This window comes from Ceratotherium simum, chromosome 31 (genome assembly GCF_057802395.1).
Source record: "Ceratotherium simum simum isolate JZ-2026a chromosome 31, ASM5780239v1, whole genome shotgun sequence".
Taxonomy (NCBI): Eukaryota; Metazoa; Chordata; class Mammalia; order Perissodactyla; family Rhinocerotidae; genus Ceratotherium; species Ceratotherium simum.
Window position 1 is genome coordinate 25,717,767 of NC_141930.1, and position 18,998 is coordinate 25,736,764.

Here is an 18,998-nt window from a genome sequence, read left to right on the forward strand (position 1 = left end):
AAAGGGAGGTCTCCAAACAGAAAGAAAATAATAGCATAAGAAGAGATAGGACTTCAGAAAGAAAAGGATAAAAATGGAATAGGTAAAAATAAGGGTAAATATGGCTTATTCTTCTCCCCAAGAGTTTCTTAAATTGTGTTTAATGACTGAAGAAAAATTATAATATCTGGCACTCAATGTATGTAGAGAAAATACTAGAGACAATTATATTTTAAAAGTTCAGAGGATAAAGGGACCTAAATAGTAGTAAGGTTTCAATACTTTACTTGAAGTGGTGAAACATAGATATTAGTGAAACATAGATTATTATAAGTTACATACACATATTGTAATATCTAGAGCATCCAGTAAGTAAATTATAGAAAATGATACACTGGAAAACACTATAAATAAAACAAGATGGAATTGTAAAAAATGTTCAAATAACTCACAGCAAGGTAAGAAAAGACAAATAGAAACATGAGAAACAGAGGACATGAATAGAAAACAAATAATAATATGATATACTTAAGTCCTAACATATCAATAGTTAATTTAAATGTAAATGATCTTAATTCATTGATTAAAACATAGCAGTTGGTAGAGTAGATTGAAAAATATTACCTAATACAATGCTGTCTACAAAAAACTCACTTCAAACACAATGACATAGGTAGGCAGAAAGTAAAACAATAAAAAAAAATATATATATATCATAGTAGTTAGTAAGGGAATACTATGAACAATTTTACTCTCTTAAATTTGACAACTTAAAAGAAATTGACCAATTCCTTGAAAACACAAACTATCAAAACTTAATCAAAATGAATAGATAACCTGAATTGCCCTAAAAGTATGAAAAATCAACTTTATAATAAAATTTTCTCTCCCAAAAATCCCCAGTCTCAAATAACTTCACTGGATTATTCCACCAAACATTTAATGAAAAATTAACATAAATTCTGTGTAATCGCTTCCAGAGAATAGAAGAGAAGGCAAAACTTTCTAGCTCATTATATGAGGACAGTATAATCTGGTACCAAAACTAAACAAAAAAAAAGAACAGTATAGATCAATATCTCTCATGAATTTAGATGTAAAAATCCCCAACAAAATATTAGGAAACAGAATCCAACAACGTATACAAATATATATACAATGGTCAAATGGGATTTTTTTTCTTTTATGCACACTTATTCAACATTTGAAAATCAATTGATGTAATCCACTATCTTAACAGCCTAAAGAAGAAAAATCATATAATTGTACTGATTAATGCAGAAAAATAATTTGACAAAATCTAACACCAAAAACTCTCAGTAGGTTTGGAGGAAACTACCTCAACTTGACAAAGTGCATCTATAAAACTTATAGCTAACATACTTAATAATGAAAGACTAAATGCCTTCCCCGAAGACTGAGAACAAGGCAAGTATGTCCACTGTCATTATCCTTAATCATTATAAGACTAAAAGTCTAGCCATTGCATGCAATTAGGCAAGCAAAAAGAAATAAAAGACATGTAATTTGGAAGGGAAAAAGTAAGACTGTCCCAGTTTACAAATGACATGATTGTTCAGCAAGGCCATAGGACACAAGGTTGACATACAAAAATCAATTGTATTTCTATACACTATCAATGAACATGTGGACCTGGAAATAAAAAAAATACTATTTACAGTTGCACAAAAAATGAAATACTTAGGTGTAAATCTAACAAAACATATACTGAGCTTATATGCTGAAGACTACAAAACACGAACAAAAGAACTTAAAGAAGATAGGAGATACATGCCATGTTCATAGATTGAAAGACTCAATATAGTAAAGATGTCACTTTTCCTAAATTGATATACACATTTAACACAATTCCTATCAAAATCCAAGCAAGGATTTTGGAGATATAAACAAGATTATTCTATAATTTATATAGAAAGGCAAAAGAACTAGAATAGCTAAAATAATTTTGAAAAAGAAAACTGGAGGGAATAATTATACTTGATATTGAGGTTTACTATACAGCCACAGTAACTAAGAGAGTATAGTACTGGCGGAGTAATTGACGTAGAGATCAATCCAACAGAATAGATAACTCAGAAATAGATTCCCACACAATTGGTTTTTAACAAAAGGCACAAGGAAACTCAAAAGGGAAATGGCAGCCTTTTGAACAAATGGTGCTGGAGCTATTGAATGTCTATATCTTAACAAAATTAACCTCACACCTAAACATCATATTTTATACAAAAATTAACTCAAAATGGATCACTTAGATGTATGATAATGAATGTTAATTAGACTTAAAAAAAGAAGAGTCACTTAGATATGTAACTATAAATTAGATTTAGATACAAAATTATAAATCTTGTAGAAAAAAACAATAGGAGAAAATCTCAGATTTAGGGCTAGACGAAGAGCTCTTAGACATGACATCAAAAGCATATAAAAGAAAAAATTGATAAATTGGACCTCATCAAGATGGAAAATTTTACTCTGTGACCTTATTAAAAGGATGAAAAGTCAGGCTACAGACTGAAAGAAAATATTTGCAAATCACATATTCAACAAATGACCAATATGTAACATACAAAAAGAACTCTCATATTTTAACAATAAAAAAACTCTGAAACAACCTAATTAAAAAATGGCAGAAGATGTGAACAGACATTTTACTGACTAGGATATACAGATGAAAATTAAATGCATGAAAAGTTGTTCAACTGCGTTAGCCATGAGGGAAATGCAAATTAAGACCAAAATCAGATATCACTGCAAACTTATCAGAATGGATAATGTAGAAAATAAGTGACACCGCTAAACGCGGACAAAGATGCAAAGAAACTATGTCTCTCATACAGCTAGTAGGAATGTAAAATGGTACATCTATTTTGTATTAACAGTTTGGTAGTTTCATAAAAAGCTAAACATGTAAATAACATATGATTCATCAATTTCACTCTTGGACATTTAGCCCAGAGAAATGGAAAATTATGTTTACACAAAAAAAATCCACGAAAGTCCCCAGTATTTATTCGTATTAGCCAAAAACAGGAAACAACCCAGACGTCCTACAATGGGTGAATGGTTAAACAAACAGTGGTATATACACACCATGGAATACTACTCAGCAATAAAAAGGAGTGAATTATGGACACATGCCACATTTGGATGAATCTCCAGGAAATTATGCTGGATGAAAAAAGTCAATCCCCTAAGGCTACGTGTTATATGCTTCCATTTGTATAACATTTTTGAAACAAAAAAATTATCCAAATGGAGAATGGATCAGTGGTTGCCAGGGGTTAGGGATGTGGGTGGGGGAGGTTGGAAGGGAAGTGGGTCTGGTTATAAAATGGAAACAAGGTGGATACTTGTGGTGATGGAACTCTCTTATATCTTGACTGTGATGATCACACAAATCTACACATGTAGTAAAATTGCATACAGCTAAACATACACACAGACACACACACTCAGAGGAATGCATGTAAAACTGCTGAAATCTAAATAAGGTCCAAGGATGAAATCTAAATAAGGTCCATTGTCAATTTCCTCATTTTGATATTGCACTGTGCTATGCAATACATTACCATTGGAGAACACTGAGGGAAGGATACATGGGATGTCTCTGTATTGTTTCTTACAACTGTATGTAAATCTACAATTATCACAAAATCTACAATTATTACAAAATAATAAGTTAAAACGGATACCAAGAATCACACACGCAGGCAAGGAAAACATAGCAAGTTCTTGAGCCTCTTTTAGCCTATCAATTAATTGAGATATATGTCAGCAAACGGTTTTGGCTTTTGTAATTTTAAGGTGTCCTATTTGGGGACTCTAGAAAGTGTTAAATTCAATATCTTGTTGTTACATAGCACTTTTAAAATGACGGTATTATTATTATTATTTTGTTAACTATCCATTTGAGAAGAGTGGAATCTGGCATATTTATCTACATTTTAAAGGCAAGGAAATGCTAGTGCCATGTGGTTAAGGGACTTCACAACAGGCACAAAGCTGGGTAATGAGATGATGGGAAAGACAAGCAAATCTCTAGATTGTGGCCCCTTCCTCTAGGCCACACTGACTTTCCCAAGCATCAACCACCCATCATGCCAAAACTTACCTTGAATCTTCCCTAAAGCACATTTCCTTGGTTAGCTGAAGAAAACACTCCTTGCTTTCTAGAGGTCAGCTTCTCAAAAATAACTAGGGAAGTACGTTCTGACATAATTATGAAGAGTTTTGTACTCCAGATAAGGAAGCTAGATATAATTTGGTTGGTAATACCATTGAAGGTAGTTGAACAAAGCAGTACTTGAGCGAGATTTATCTGTTCTAAAACAGAAACAAATGAGATTGGCAGAATTTAGTTATGGAACTACTGCAATAATCCAATTGAGAATTAGGAAGAGTCTAACTAGCTTGTGATTTTGAAGGATAGGAAGAAAGGGACAAACATTTTTTGGGCACCTACTATAGATGTTGGGCAATATAAAGATATTTAAAACAATGTTGGCCATATGGGCAAAATTTAATAGTGACTTTTTTTAACTATAAAATAAAAACCAGGTTTACCAATAAAACATAGCAGCAAATGTTTGTTAATGTAATAGTGATCAAGGAATAGAAAAGTAAACCTCTGGTTTGATGGAACCACTATCTATGAAAAGAAGGTGTACACAGAGTATAACAAACTTTGTCCCTGCATTTTACCAGAATTCAAATGGACTGAAGAGTTAATAGACTGATAAATGTCCCACCCAGATTAAATTTCCCCTGCGTCAGTAAGACTTCTTTATAAAGCAATTATTCACATCCTCAAGCCCAAACTGGTACCCTGTGAGACTCAGCCGTTGCTAAAGTGATCAACAGCCCCCAATGAAATATATTCTGTCTTTGATGGACATTGGATAATACATATATTATTAAAGAAAACATAATACAATAAGAAGAACTGAGCCTGTGGAACTGTGCAAAAAGAACTTAGGAGATGGGGAAAATTCATTCAAACCAGCACTGCTGTTTAAATGGTCTCTGCCTTCATTTGGAAAAGGACTGGCCGCTCTGCAAGAATTAAGAATGAAAATCGTAAATTCTAAAAAAGTGTATATGAAGGGGGTGGGAGGTGTTATAACTATATTAGTGGTTCACAAACTTTGGCATGTGTAAGAATCACCTGAGGAATTTAGGACAGGAAGAAAATGCAGTTTCTTGGGCATCATCACAATCCTCACCCAAAGATTCTGATATGTTGAATGTGGAATGGGGCACAGAAATTTGCATTTCTGTGTGTGCCCCCACACACCTGGTTCATTCTTATACACTGTAGAGATCATCTGGAAAAATACTTCATGAACACAGGATCGAAGTCCACACATCATCACGCTGCAGAAGAGGAACAGACTCAGAAGTGTTAGGCACCTTGTCCAGCGTCGTACAATGAATTAGCCTAATATACACTAATTTACCCACCACGGGTACTCTATACTATTTATCTTAGTCCATACATAGCACGGCAGTGGCATTCCATTGTGTTAACATCTTCTTTACGATTTCTTGTTGAGCTGTTAAGTCCTTGACATGAGTATTGAATGCTGGGATCTGATCTTGCCCATGCTGTGGTTTGATATGGAGTCAATGTGAGCCCAGGAAAGGAACATTAGGAGACAACTTTAAGCCCTTTGTTTTCCTAGAAATATACTTTTAAAGCCCATGAAATTGCTATCCTCAGGGTCATGTTCCCTGCTCTCTCTAATTGCTTAAATCTTAGCGAATTGGGTGACGATAGTCTGATAAGCACTCATATTTCAGGATCATGCCCTTTCCTTTCTAGGCACCCTTACTTTTCTATCACTTCTCTTATTAGATTAAAATAACAAAAGCATTTGTTCATAGCAAAAACACAGACGTCTAATGGCAAAAAAAGTAGATAGAATATTACATTTTTCTAAAGCCTGTTTCTTATTAAGCCAGACTTGATTGGCTTTAGACCCAAGAGACATAGGCCAGTGCTTATTTCCATGGCTTCCTTAAAGTTATATTCCCCCAGAATCTTTCCTCTTCCTATTTTCTCTAGGAAAAGTAGCTAAAGGAACACATTTTCAACCTTGATGCTATCTCCTAAGAGGTTAGAATAATCAGTTAACTTTTTCCTGTATTTGGACTGTCAGCTTCAATATTCTCCCTGATATTACTTTATTTTTTTAATCACAGTCTCCAAGCAATAGCAAATTCTTATTCATGCACATGATGACTGTGATTTTTTAGATAGAATTTTGTGCTTTGGAACTTGAATTGCAATGCAATTATCTTTCCTTTTTTACCCTTGCTTTCCAGGGAGATAACCCTACAAATTTTGATTTTCTAGACATAGTGTGGTCTTCTTTGAATTGCAAATTTTCCTTTCCTTTATATTTTTAGGAAGAAATTTTTATATTGCAAAATGTATTCTTATATATTTATACACACACATATATGCCCATATGCATTTAAACAGATATGTTTTTTAATTCAAATATAGAGGTGGGTAATAACCCCCTGCTCAGCATTACCTTGAAGGTTTATCTAGTTTTAACATTTCATGTACATGGAAACACAAGAAAACATTTCTTCCAGTCCTTTTCAAGTTGTGACTGGTTAATTTACAATTTACAATTTTCCAAGTAGGAAACTTGGAAAATCCACCTCAACTATTGATGTTTTGTAAGAATCTAATAAGACGTATGGCTTGTCTTCCCCCTCTCCAAAATATATGCATAGTCACGTGCGCCCATGCACACACACACACACACACACACTCACACACACACACCTATATGACTTTGTTAAAAATTTTAGCAGGCTTCTTGTGTACCTATAATTCTGGTTTAGAACACCTGAGTAATTTCAGGATTTACAGATGAAGATAGTTGGCACTGACTTCATCACTACTAAATTCATCACATCTTATGTAGTGCCTAACATGCAGTGTGCACTGAGTTGATAGATGCTTGGTGACTGAACGAATGAATGAGTAGCAGCTTATTTCTTCATAAAGACAGATAATTCTTTTCTTTTCATTCTTTTTTTAATCCCACAGTTCTAATTGTTAGAACTGAATTGAAATTCACCTCCTGGTAAATTTGAACTCTATAAATTTCTACCTGTTGTAAAAATAAACAAAGCAAATCACCAGTATATTCTTGATTTAATTTAACTGTGGAAATATTTGAATCCAGTTACCAAGAATCCCTTCAATTTCCCAAACTGAACATATTCTTGAAATATTCCACATATTACATGGTTTCCAGAATCTCTCATGATGCTAGTTGTACACCTATACTCTGCTGAACACTTTATATATCTTCTTCTTTTTTTTTTTTTTTTTAAATTTTTTGTTTATTGCAGTAACATTGGTTTATAACATTGTAAAAATTTCAGGTGTACATCATTGTACTTCTACTTCTGCATAGATTACATCATGTTCACCACCAAAATACTAATTACAACCCATCACCACACACATGAACCCAATTATCCCTTTCACCCTCCTCCCTCCCCCCTTCCCCTCTGGTAACCACCAATCCAATCTCTGTCCCTATGTGTTTGTTTATTGTTGTTATTATCTACTACTTAATGAAGGAAATCATACGGTATTTGACCTTCTCCCTCTGACTTATTTCACTTTGCATTATACCCTCAATGTCCATCCATGTTGTCACAAATGGCTGGATTTCGTCGTTTCTTATGGCTGAGTAGTATTCCATTGTGTATATATACCACAGCTTCTTTATCCATTCGTCCCTTGATGAGCACTTAGGTTGCTTCCAAGTCTTGGCTATCGTGAATAAGGCTGCAATGAACACAGGGGTGCATGTACCTTTGCAAATTGGTGTTTTCAAGTTCTTTGGATAAATACCCAACAGTGGAATAGCTGGATCATATGGTAGTTCTATCCTTGATTTTTTGAGGAATCTCCATACTGTTTTCCATAGTGGCTGCACCAGTTTGCACTCCCACCAGCAGTGTATGAGAGTTCCCTTCTCTCCACAACCTCTCCAACACATGTTGTTTCCTGTCTTGTTAATTATAGCCATTCTGACGGGCGTGAGGTGATATCTCATTGTAGTTTTGATTTGCATTTCCCTGATAGTTAGTGATTTTGAACATCTTTTCATGTGTCTGTTGGCCATCTGTATATCTTCTTTGGAGAAATGTCTGTTCAGGTCTTTTGCCCATTTTTTAATTGGGTTGGTAGTTTTTTTGTTGTTGAGATGCATGAGTTCTTTATATATTTTGGAGATTAAGCCCTTATCAGATGTATGGTTTGCAAATATCTTCTCCCAATTGTTAGGTTGTCTTTTCGTTTTGTTGATGGTTTCCTTTGCTGTGCAGAAGCTTTTTAGTTTGATGTAGTCCCATTTGTTTATTTTTTCTATTGTTTCTCTTGCCCGGTCAGATGTGGTGTTTGTATATATCTTCTTCTTAAAGAGGGGATCAGGAGGGGAATAGTTTCCCATAGAGCCCGATAGTCAGTGAAGTAGGACATGACCACTTTTAATCTGAACATTTTACTTAAATTTACTTTGCATACACTGCTAGTCATAGAGATTCATGGCTCAGTAATTTGAGAAAGCCCATTGTCTGGGACCTTCTTCCCTTTGCTGAAGGTAAATGGAGACCCAGAATATGAATTTATAAATAAGTTCTCCAAACTTGAGGAAATCAGTGTCTCTTCCGTCATACTACTTGAGCTCCTAAACTAAACAAATTTTGAACATCTAAAATTGCCTCGAAAATGGAAACGATTTGGGGCTGGCCCTGTGGCATAGTAGTTAAGTTCGGTGCTTTCCACTTCAGAGGCCTTGGTTCACAGGTTTGGATCCTGGGCGCAGACCTATACCACTCATCAGCCATGCTGTCGTTTTGACCCACATATATGGTAGAGGAAGATTGGCACAGATTTAGCTCAAACACAATCTTCCTCAATCAAAAAATGAGGAAGATTGGCAACAGATGTTAGCTCAAGGCTAATCTTCCTCAGGAAAAAAAAAATGGAAAGGATGAAATAAGAGAATTTGTCTCAAAAAAGTCTCAAGTCTTTTAATTCTTAGATAGATGATCACTATCCTTATAATTCCAAGGTGGAAACACGACTTGAGACTACCCAAATATCAAAGAAGAGAGGTTTTCTGGACACATCAAGTTGCAACATCCCATTTGACCAACTCAATCCATAACAAATGAATTCTGGTTGTGTATATCTTTTGCGTTAATTGAGCTTCTAGAATGGATAAATTCATATCTTTTATCAAATTTAGGAAGTTTTTGGCCACTATTTCTTCAAATATGCTTTCTGCTCCATTCTCTCTTTCCTTTCCGTCTAGGATTCCCATGATGCTTGCGTTGGTACACTTGATGGTGTCCCACAGGGCCTCTAGTTTCTATCAATTTTTCTTTATCTTTTTTCTTATGGCTCCTCAAGCTGGGTAATTTCAATTGACCTATCTTTAAATTTTCTGACTCTCTCTTCTGCCTGCTCCAGTCTGCTGTTGAAACTCTCTGGTGAGTTTTTCATTTCAGTTATTGTACATTCAGCTTCATAATTTGTTTTTCTAAAATAATTTATATTTCTTTATTGATAGTCTCTATTTGTGTCCTTCTAGTTTTCTTAGTTATTGTTACTCAGTTTCCATTAGCTCTTTGACCACATTTCAGCAGTTGATTTAAGGTCTTTGTCTACTAAGTCAAATGCATGTGTTTCCTCAGGGACGGTTTCTGTTAATTTCTTCTGTGAAAGGGCCAACTTTCTTGGGTTTTTTTTTTTTTTTTTTTGCATGCTCCAAAGATTTTGGTTGACAACTGGGCATTTTGAATATTACAATGTGGTAAATCTGGAAATCAGATTCTTTACTTTCTTTAGAGTTTTTGTTGTTTGCTGTAACTGAAGCTGTATGTTTGCTTGGCGATTTTTCTAAAATATTTTTAAAAAGTCTATAATCTTTGTCATGTGTGTGTAGAGTGAGAGAGAGAGAGAGAGTGAAGAAAAAAACATTCCTAGTCTTTGCAGATTGGCTCTGTGCTGGGGGAACTCCTTCAACACTCAGCCAGCCTGTTTGCAACTCTGCCTTAGCCTTCACTTCCTGCTCGCACTGAGCCTAGAGATCAGCCAGAGGTAAAAGCTTAGAGTCTGCCCAGGGATTTTCTGAGCATGCTTCCTCCCCTGGGCATGTGTGCAGCTTCCTAAATTCACCAGTATACACAGGTGCTTTTAAATGCTCTCATTTCCCAAAGAAACTTTCTCCCCAGTTTTTCCTCTAAGGCTTTCAACTTACTGTATGCCTCAACCATAATCTTTCGCCCCAGGCTGCTATGGGTTGTTTATTTGCTTAACAATGTTTTAAAGGAATGCTTGCTGCTTTTCTGCCCAGAGTGAGTTCCCAGTTAAGTGAAACAAAGACAGGCCCTTGTCTCAGTCCTTCAGGTAGTCCCCGAAAAGGTTAGAACAGAAAAACACAATTCTTTGCAAATAAAGTTTGCCCTGTTCCCTCTGGAACCAGGAACCAGGTTCCACGTTGGTAATGCAGCCTGTTGTCTTTAAGACCAACACCAAGCTGTGGAGTGAGTGGGGCAGGGACAGATAAAAATACCATAAAACTTTCCTACCCTTTTAAAGTTGCCTTTTTATTTGATTCGGCATTAACTTGGTTGCTATAAATCTTTGACTGTTTTCCAGAGTTCTGACAAAGTTATTCTGACAGTTTTTGTTTGATTTTTCTGTGTTTGTGTAGAGGGACAGGTTTTTGGAGCTGCCTACTCCACCATATTTCCTGATGTCACTCCTTCACAACAAATGAATTCTGAGGCTGTCTTGGACCTCATTCATAGATTCTGACCTAAATCTTTCTTTAGACCTGACCAATATTCCCTCTTACTTCATGAAGCATGAATACAATAGCTACATTAGACTCTTTGTATGATAAGTCCAACATCTGAGTCATTTCTAATTTCACTTCTGTTGATTATCTTTTCCCTTCAGAGTTGTTTACCTTTCACTGGTTCTTTGTATGCTGAGAAATTTGGGATAGTATTCTGAGCCTTTTGAATATTATAGCATGGGCGTCTAGTCCTGTTAAAATCCTTTGGAGAATGTTAGCTTTTGTTTTATTTTACAGGGGTTCAGTTATTTTTAGACCAAAAGTCACCTTCTGCAGGCTGTGGTTCTAATGTCGGTTTAGTTTTCAGAGCCTTTGAAGTGCTGTTTGTTGTGCCATCAGGGGCAGGGTGGAACCCGTACTATGGTCTGCACTGCAGTTTTATTCCCAAAGGCTTTGCTGTTTGATTTGGGTTAGTTTTGCTTGCGCACAGCTTGGGGGAAGTGCCTGAGACTCCATACACAGATTTAAGGAGACCTTTCTCCCGGTCCCTCTGTGCCCGATTTCTCCCAGGTTATCGGGCCCTGAGGGGCTCCTTTTCCTGTTCTAGTTAGATTGGTGGGTTTTAGCTTCCTGCACCATCACACACTTTTCACCACCGGATCTGTTTGGGGCAAATCAACATGAGAAAAGAGAAAAAAAAGTCACAAGTTTTCCCCTTTCACTTATTGGAGCACAGGAGGCCCCTTCCCAGTTAATCTGTTCAGAATGAAAGGTGTCTTTTTCTGAGATTTAGGCACTTGCAAGTCTGTTGCTGCCACTGCCACCACCACCACCAAAGGAGTTTAGCCTCTTGACTGGGGCTTGTCCAAAGCAGGGCTGGTTTTGTAAAATAAGAATGAAAAAATGGCTCTGCTCTGCAGGGCCATCCTTCGTGGTCCTTTGGCCAGAAAAAGAGAGATTTTCTTGGAGCTTTTTCTGTCTGCACCCACTTCCCAGTTCCAAGATTCAAGCTGCCCTAGAGTCGAGGCAAGATATATGGGAGAAATTAAAAAAACAAAACAAGAACTCACTGCCTTATAGGTTTTTATGCGAGTTTTGATTTCTCTCCTTGGTCTGCCTGCTGTTATTTGCTTTTCAACGTTTTCAGATAGTTTTTTTATATATTCTATCTGGGGTTTGTAATCAGTGAGAGAGAAGGGTGGAATGTACTTACCTCATATTAGGCAGGTGCAGAACTTTGTTTTTAATCTTACCATTGTAAAATACAGTAGAAGTTCAGAGACCACATAAAACAACTGTATAGCTTAATGAATCACTCAACTTAAAAAAATAGCATTTTGCCAGGTATCCAAGAAGCTCTCCATGGAACCCATCACATCATAAATTACTGCCTCTTTTTCCCTCAAATTAACTATTATCCTGACTTTTATAATAACCAAATACTGGGTAGATTTAGAAGACAAGTGTGCATCTCTAGACATTGCAGTTTAGAATTGACCATCTCTTTTTATTTGACATGTTATATTAAGCTTTATATTAATCATCAGATTCTCCCTCTGTCCTTTTCTTTTCCTTAAAAAGTTTCTGTTGAAGAGGCCAGGACATTTGACCTGTCCAGTTTTCCATCAGTCTGCTGGGTGCTAATGGCACACTCACGGTCAACCTCGTCGTGCTCCTCTGTTCTCTCTATTTGCTGCAAATTGGCAGCTGGTTCCCAAGGCTTGGCCACACTCAGTTTGGTTACTTTGGCAAGATTATCAGTGATTTTGTGCTTTTTCATCAGGAGACACTCGATGTCTGAGTGTATTTTTGTGATATGAGCAGTCGTTTCTAAATGCCTAGATCCAATAATCCATTGGAGGTTGCAAATTTGTGGTATTCTAATTTTATGCTTTAATTTCATTTACTGACTAGAGTAATTTTATAAGATGATACTCCAATGACAGCTCATATAGGAAAAGCAGGAAAAATACTTGATTATTTTTCTCTATCTACCAATTTTCAAGATAATTTGTTCCCCATCATTCTCTAAATGTAATCAATTTGTATTTTTTCCAACCACTATGAATTCATGCATTAAACTATATTTGATAGCTTTTAATCCATTGGAATTATTGTCCTTATCAAGACTCTAATTTCCCCTCCTATTTTTGAGCAAATTGAGTTTCCTCAAATTGGGTCTTGAGTCCTTTTGACATGACCCTAGCAGTCTTTGATACTTTGATAGTTTCCAAAATCTGGTGTAGAGATGCTAATTGCTATGGGGTTGATAAGTTGGTAACTGTTTCTAGACTTGTTCAGCGAACAGTTAGTAAATACATTTATTCAGTCTGCTTTTTCCAATTCACAGTCAGGACTTGAGAGTTTTTACTTGACATCCTCTATCACATCATTTTCTACCTTTCTTTTATACCAAGAATTCTGATTCTTAAGGACACAGGGTATGATAATTACTCACATTTTATCCCATGTTAAATCACTACGCATAGAATAACAATAGTAATATACTACATGAAAATGGTCTGAAAACAGATCTCCTCCTCTTTCCCCCATTTTTATCTGTATATTATATATTATATACTATATATTACAAAGCATATATACTTTTTGAGATAATAGAGCTGTAAACTCTTTTTAAATCCTCATTTATCCCTAAATCTAACAGCAAGTGTATATTTGTTTGTTTGGTGAGGAAGATTCGCCCAGAGCTAACATCTGTGCCAATCTTCCTCTACTTTGTATGTGGTTGCCCCCACAGCATGGCTGGTGAGTGGAGTAAGTCCACAGCCAGGATCCAAACCTGTGAACCCGGACCGCCGAAGCAGAGCATGGGGAACTTGAACCACTCAGCCACAGGGTCAGCCCCAGAAACTGTATATTTAATGCTTCCCATTAATCTTTATGACAGTGTCTCTTTAGTCATTTTGGTGTCTGAAGCTTTTTCTCTAGTTGATTCTTTAGGAAGAGATTATAAGGGCAATATTATCTGAGTTCTTGCATGTTGGTAAGAGTTCGATTTTTTCTGGGTTGGAAATTGAAAATTTGAGGGTTTTCGTAAAATCCTTGGCTCATATTTTCTTTCATTGAGTATTTTAAATATTTTACTCCCTTTTCTTCTAATGTAAAGTATTGCTATTGAATATGCTGATGATAATATAATTTTCTTAATTAGTTCTTTACTCTTTCTGCTTAATTACCCAAGGATTTTTTTTCTGTATTTAAAGTAAAATAATTGTACTGAAATCTACATTGGTGTTCCTCGCGCGGACTCAATATTGTCATATATATACTATACTCCTTCACTATATAGTTAATTTTTGTTTAATTTCAGGAAAGTTCACCCAAATTTTAACTTTTAATATTTATTCTTTTTTCTTCAGTGTTTTCTATTATCCACGGGTTAGATTTTGTTTTTTGGCCTATTTTCAATATTTGTCACTTTCTCTCCAATTCTTTTATGTCTTGTCAGGGGCCAGAGTATCCCACTCCAAAATTTGCCACTTTGGCATAATGATTATTTTGAGCTGGAGGCAAACGAGAAACGACACGTACAGAAAAAAGCCTTTCCAGAGCTTGCCTTATCTGACTAAAAGCAGAAACTTCTGGGGTATTAGGACTGCCGTAAATGTCCTTTCCTGGAGAAATTTTATGGCCACAAAGAAGATGGGAAGTTGGCACTGAGATGAACCTCTACAAACAAGCCTTCCTCTGTTTCCCCCATACATTTACTTTCCCACAGTTGCCGCTTTGGGAGGCCTAAAACCCTTTTCCTTTGTCTTGTCACTTGTCTACAAAATGATTATTCTTTGTTCAGATTCTATATAAGCCCAAGTTCTAACCACCCCTTTGAGTTACTCATCATTGAGTTCTCCCACATGTCTGCACAATGCACGTGTTAATAAACTTCTGTTTGCTTTCCTGTTGTTAATCTGTCTTTTGTCAGTCTAATTTGCATGGCCTCAGCCAGAGAATCAAGGAGGATAGAAAAAAATTTTTTTTCCTCCCTCACAGTCTTTTATATCACTTTATATTTTTTTGATTTTTAAAATTTTCCTCCTTTTTGTCTCCATTTCACTTATGACATTATCTGCTGTGTTTATTTCCCTTGTGTTCCTTCTAGTTTAGTCTTGATTTTGAAGTGATATTTTTTCTTCCATTTTTAATTCTCTTTAAAGTTTTCTCATCTAGTTTTTGACTTTTTCTAATTCTGATTCATGTCTTGTTTCATGTCATATACAATTTTCTTATTGTCTTTTAGCTCCTTTTGAAATAGTAGGTTACTATTTTTATTTTTTAACCTATCTTTCTGGAATGGCTGTAGGTAGATTATTCTGTTCCTTATGTTATTTTCTCTCTAATTTTAACTTTGTGTGAAATTTGACCTTAAACATTTCTGTTGCTCACTGATTTCTTTTTTATAGATGCTATTTTTTAGAGCAGTTTTAGGTTCACAGCAAGAGGGAGATATCCCATATAGTCTCTACCCCCACACATACGTAGCCTCCCCCATTATCAACATCTTTCACCACGGTTGGACATTTGTTACAAGTGATGAACCTACATTAACACATTATTATCACTCAAAGTCCATAGTTCACATTAGGGTCTACCCTTGAAGTTGTACATTCTATGGCTTTGCATAAATGTATAATAATATGTATCTGCCATTCCAGTATCATACAGAGTAGTTCACCATCGCCCTAAAAATCTTCTCTGTCCCACCTGTTTATTCCTCCTTCCCCCTAACCCCTGGCAACCACTGATCCTTTTACTGTCTCTATAGTTTTGCCTTTTCCAGAAAGTTGTATAGTTGAAATCATACAGTATATAACCTTTTCCGATTGGTTTCTTCCACTTAGTAATTTGCATTTTAAGTTTCCTCCATGTTTTTTCATGGCTTGATAGCTCATTTGTTTTTAGTGCTAAATAATGTTCCACTGTTTGAATGTGCCATAGTTTATTTATCCAAACATCTACTGAAAGACATCTTGCTTTCAACATTGGTAATTATGAGTAAAGCTGCATAAACATCCATGTGCAGGTTTTTACGTGGATATAAGTTTTCAACTGCTTTGGTTAAATATCAAGAAGTACAATTGTGGAACTTATGATAAAAATATGTTTATTTTTGTAAGAAACTGCTAACTGTCATCCAAAGTGCTGTACCATTTTGCCTTCCCACCAGCAATGAATGAGAGCTCCGGTTGTTCCACATCCTTACTGGATTTTGGTGTTATCTGAGTTCTGGATTTTGGCCATTCTAATAGATGTGCAGCGGTATCTCGTTGTTTTAATTTGCATTTCCCTTATGACATGCGATGTTGAACGTTTTTTCTTATGCTTATTTGCATCTGCATAATATGCACAGACACATTTGCTGATGTGTCAGTTAAAGTCTTTGGTCATCTTCTTTAATAGGTTGTTTGTTTTCTTAAATTGTTGAGTTTTAAGAGTTCTTTGTATATTTTGGGTAATAGTCCTTTATCAGATATATTTTGTAAATATTTTCTCCTAAACCATGGCTTGTCTTTTCATTCTGTTGACAGTGTTTTTTGCAGAGCAAAAATTTTTAATTTTAATAAAGTCCATCTTATCAACAATTTCTTTCATAGATTGTGCCTTTGGTATTGTATCTAAAAAGTCATCACCAAACCCAAAGTTATCTGATCTTCTCCTATGTTATCTTCTAGTAGTTTTATAGTTTTGCATTCTACATTTATGTCTGTGATCCACTGTGAGTTAGTCTTGTGAGGAATATAAGGTCCCTGTCTAGATTCTATTTTTTTTTTTTTTTACATGTATATGTTCAATTGCTCTAACACAATTTGTTGAAACTGTGTTGTTCTAACACAGTCTTTGTTGAAAGGACTATCTTTATTGTGTTGTCTTTGCTCTTTTGTGAAAGATTTATTGACTATATTTATGTCGCTTCATTTCTAGGCCCTCTATTCTGTTCCAATAATCTATTTGTTTATTGTTTCACCAATAATATGCTGTCTTGATTACTGTAGCTTTATAGTAAATCTTGAAGTTTGGTAGTGTCAGTCCTACAACTTTGTTCTGCTCCTTCAGTATTGTATTGGCTATTCTTGGTCTCTTGCCTTTCCACATAAACTTTATAATTAGTTCATCAATATTCACAAAAATAACTTGCTTTTGATAACTTGATTTTGATTGGGATGGATTAAATCTGTAGATCACGTTGGAAAGAAGTGTCATCTTGATAATATTCTGTTTTCCACACGTGAACACGGGATATCTCTCCATTTATTTAGTTCTTCTTTGACATCTTTCATCAGTTTTATAGTTTTTCTCATGTAGATCTTGTATATATATTGTTAGATTTATATCTAAATATTTCACTTTTGGGGGCTTTAATGTACATGGTATTGTGTTTTTAATTTCAAATTCACTTGTTCATTGTTGGTATATAGGAAAGCAGTTGACTTTTATACCTTAACTTTATATCCTGCACCCTTCCTATAACTGCCTAGTATTTGCAGGAGATTATTTTGTTGAGTGTTTTGGATTTTCTGCATAGATAATCAAGTCATCTTTGATCAAAGACAGTTTTATTTCTTCCTTCCCAATCTACATACCTTTTATTTCATCTTCTTGTCTTATTGCACTAGTTAGGACTTCCAGTAAGATGTTGAAAAGCAGTGATAAAAGGGTACATCTTTGCCTTGTTCCAAATCTTATTGGGAAAGCTTTGAGTTTCTCAACATTAAGCATGATGTTAGCTATAGTTTTTTGGTAGATAGTCTTTATCAAGTTGAGAATGTTCTCCTCTGTTCCTAGTTTACCAAATTTTTATCATAAATGGACACTGGATTTTGTCAAAAGCTTTTTCTGCACTTATTGGTGTGATCATATGATTTTTCTTCTTCTGCTTGTTGATGTCATGGATTACATTAGTTGATTTTCTAATGTTGAACCCGCCTTGCATATTTGGGATAAATCCCACTTGATCATGGTGTATATTTCTTTTTATACGTTATGGAATAAATTTACTATTCTGTTGAAAATTTCGGCTTCTATTTTTGTGAGAGACATTGGTCTATAGTTTTCTTTCCTTGAATGTCTTTGTCTGGTTTTAGTATTAGGGTAATGCTGGCCTCATAGAATGAGTTAGGAAATATACCCTCTGCTTCTATCTTCTGGAAGAAAATAAAGAACTGGTATAATTTCTTCCTTGTGTATTTGGTAGAATTCATCATAAACCCATCTAGGCCTGGTACTTTCTGTTTTGGAAGATTATTAACTATTGATTTAATTTCTTTAATAGATATGGGCCTATTCAGATAGTCTATTTTTTCTTGTGTAAGTTTCAAAGATTATGTCTTTTGAGGAAGTGGTTCATTTCCTCTAGGTTATAAAATTTGTGGGCATAGAGTTGTTCATAGCATTCTTTTATTATCCTCTTAATTTCCATGAGATCTGTAGTGCTGTCCCCTTTTTCATTTCTAACATTAGTACTTTGTGTTCTCTCTCTTGTTTTCTTTAGTAGACTGGCTAGAGACTTATTGATTTTATTGATCTTTTCAAAGAAAAGCTTTTGGTTTGCTTGATTTTCTCTGTTGATGTTCTGTTTTCACTTACGTTGGTTTTTTACTCTAATTCTTATTATTTCTTTTATTCCACTTACTTTGGACTTAATTTGGTCTTCTTTCTCTAGTTTCTTAAGATGAAAGTTTAGATTATGTATTTATGATTTTTTTAAATTATTTTTTTATTGAGGTAACAGTGGTTTATAACATTACGTAAATTTCAGGTACTCATCATTATATTTTGATCTCTGTATAGACTACTTCAAGTTCATCACTTAAAGTCTAATTGTCATTCATCACCATGCACATGTGTCCTTTTACCCCTTTTGTCCTCCTCCCTCCCCCTTTCCCCTCTGGTAACCACCAATCTAGTCTCTGTATCTATGTATTTCTTTGTTGTTGTCAATTTTTATCTTCTATATATGACTGAAATCATATGGTTTTTGGTTTTCTCCCTTTGACATATTTTGCTTAGCATAATGCCCCCAAGGTCCATCCGTCTTGTTGCAAATGACAAGATTTCATCTTTTTAATGGCTGAGTAGTATCCCACTGTACATATATACATATATAACACATCTTCTTTATCCATTCATCCCTTGATG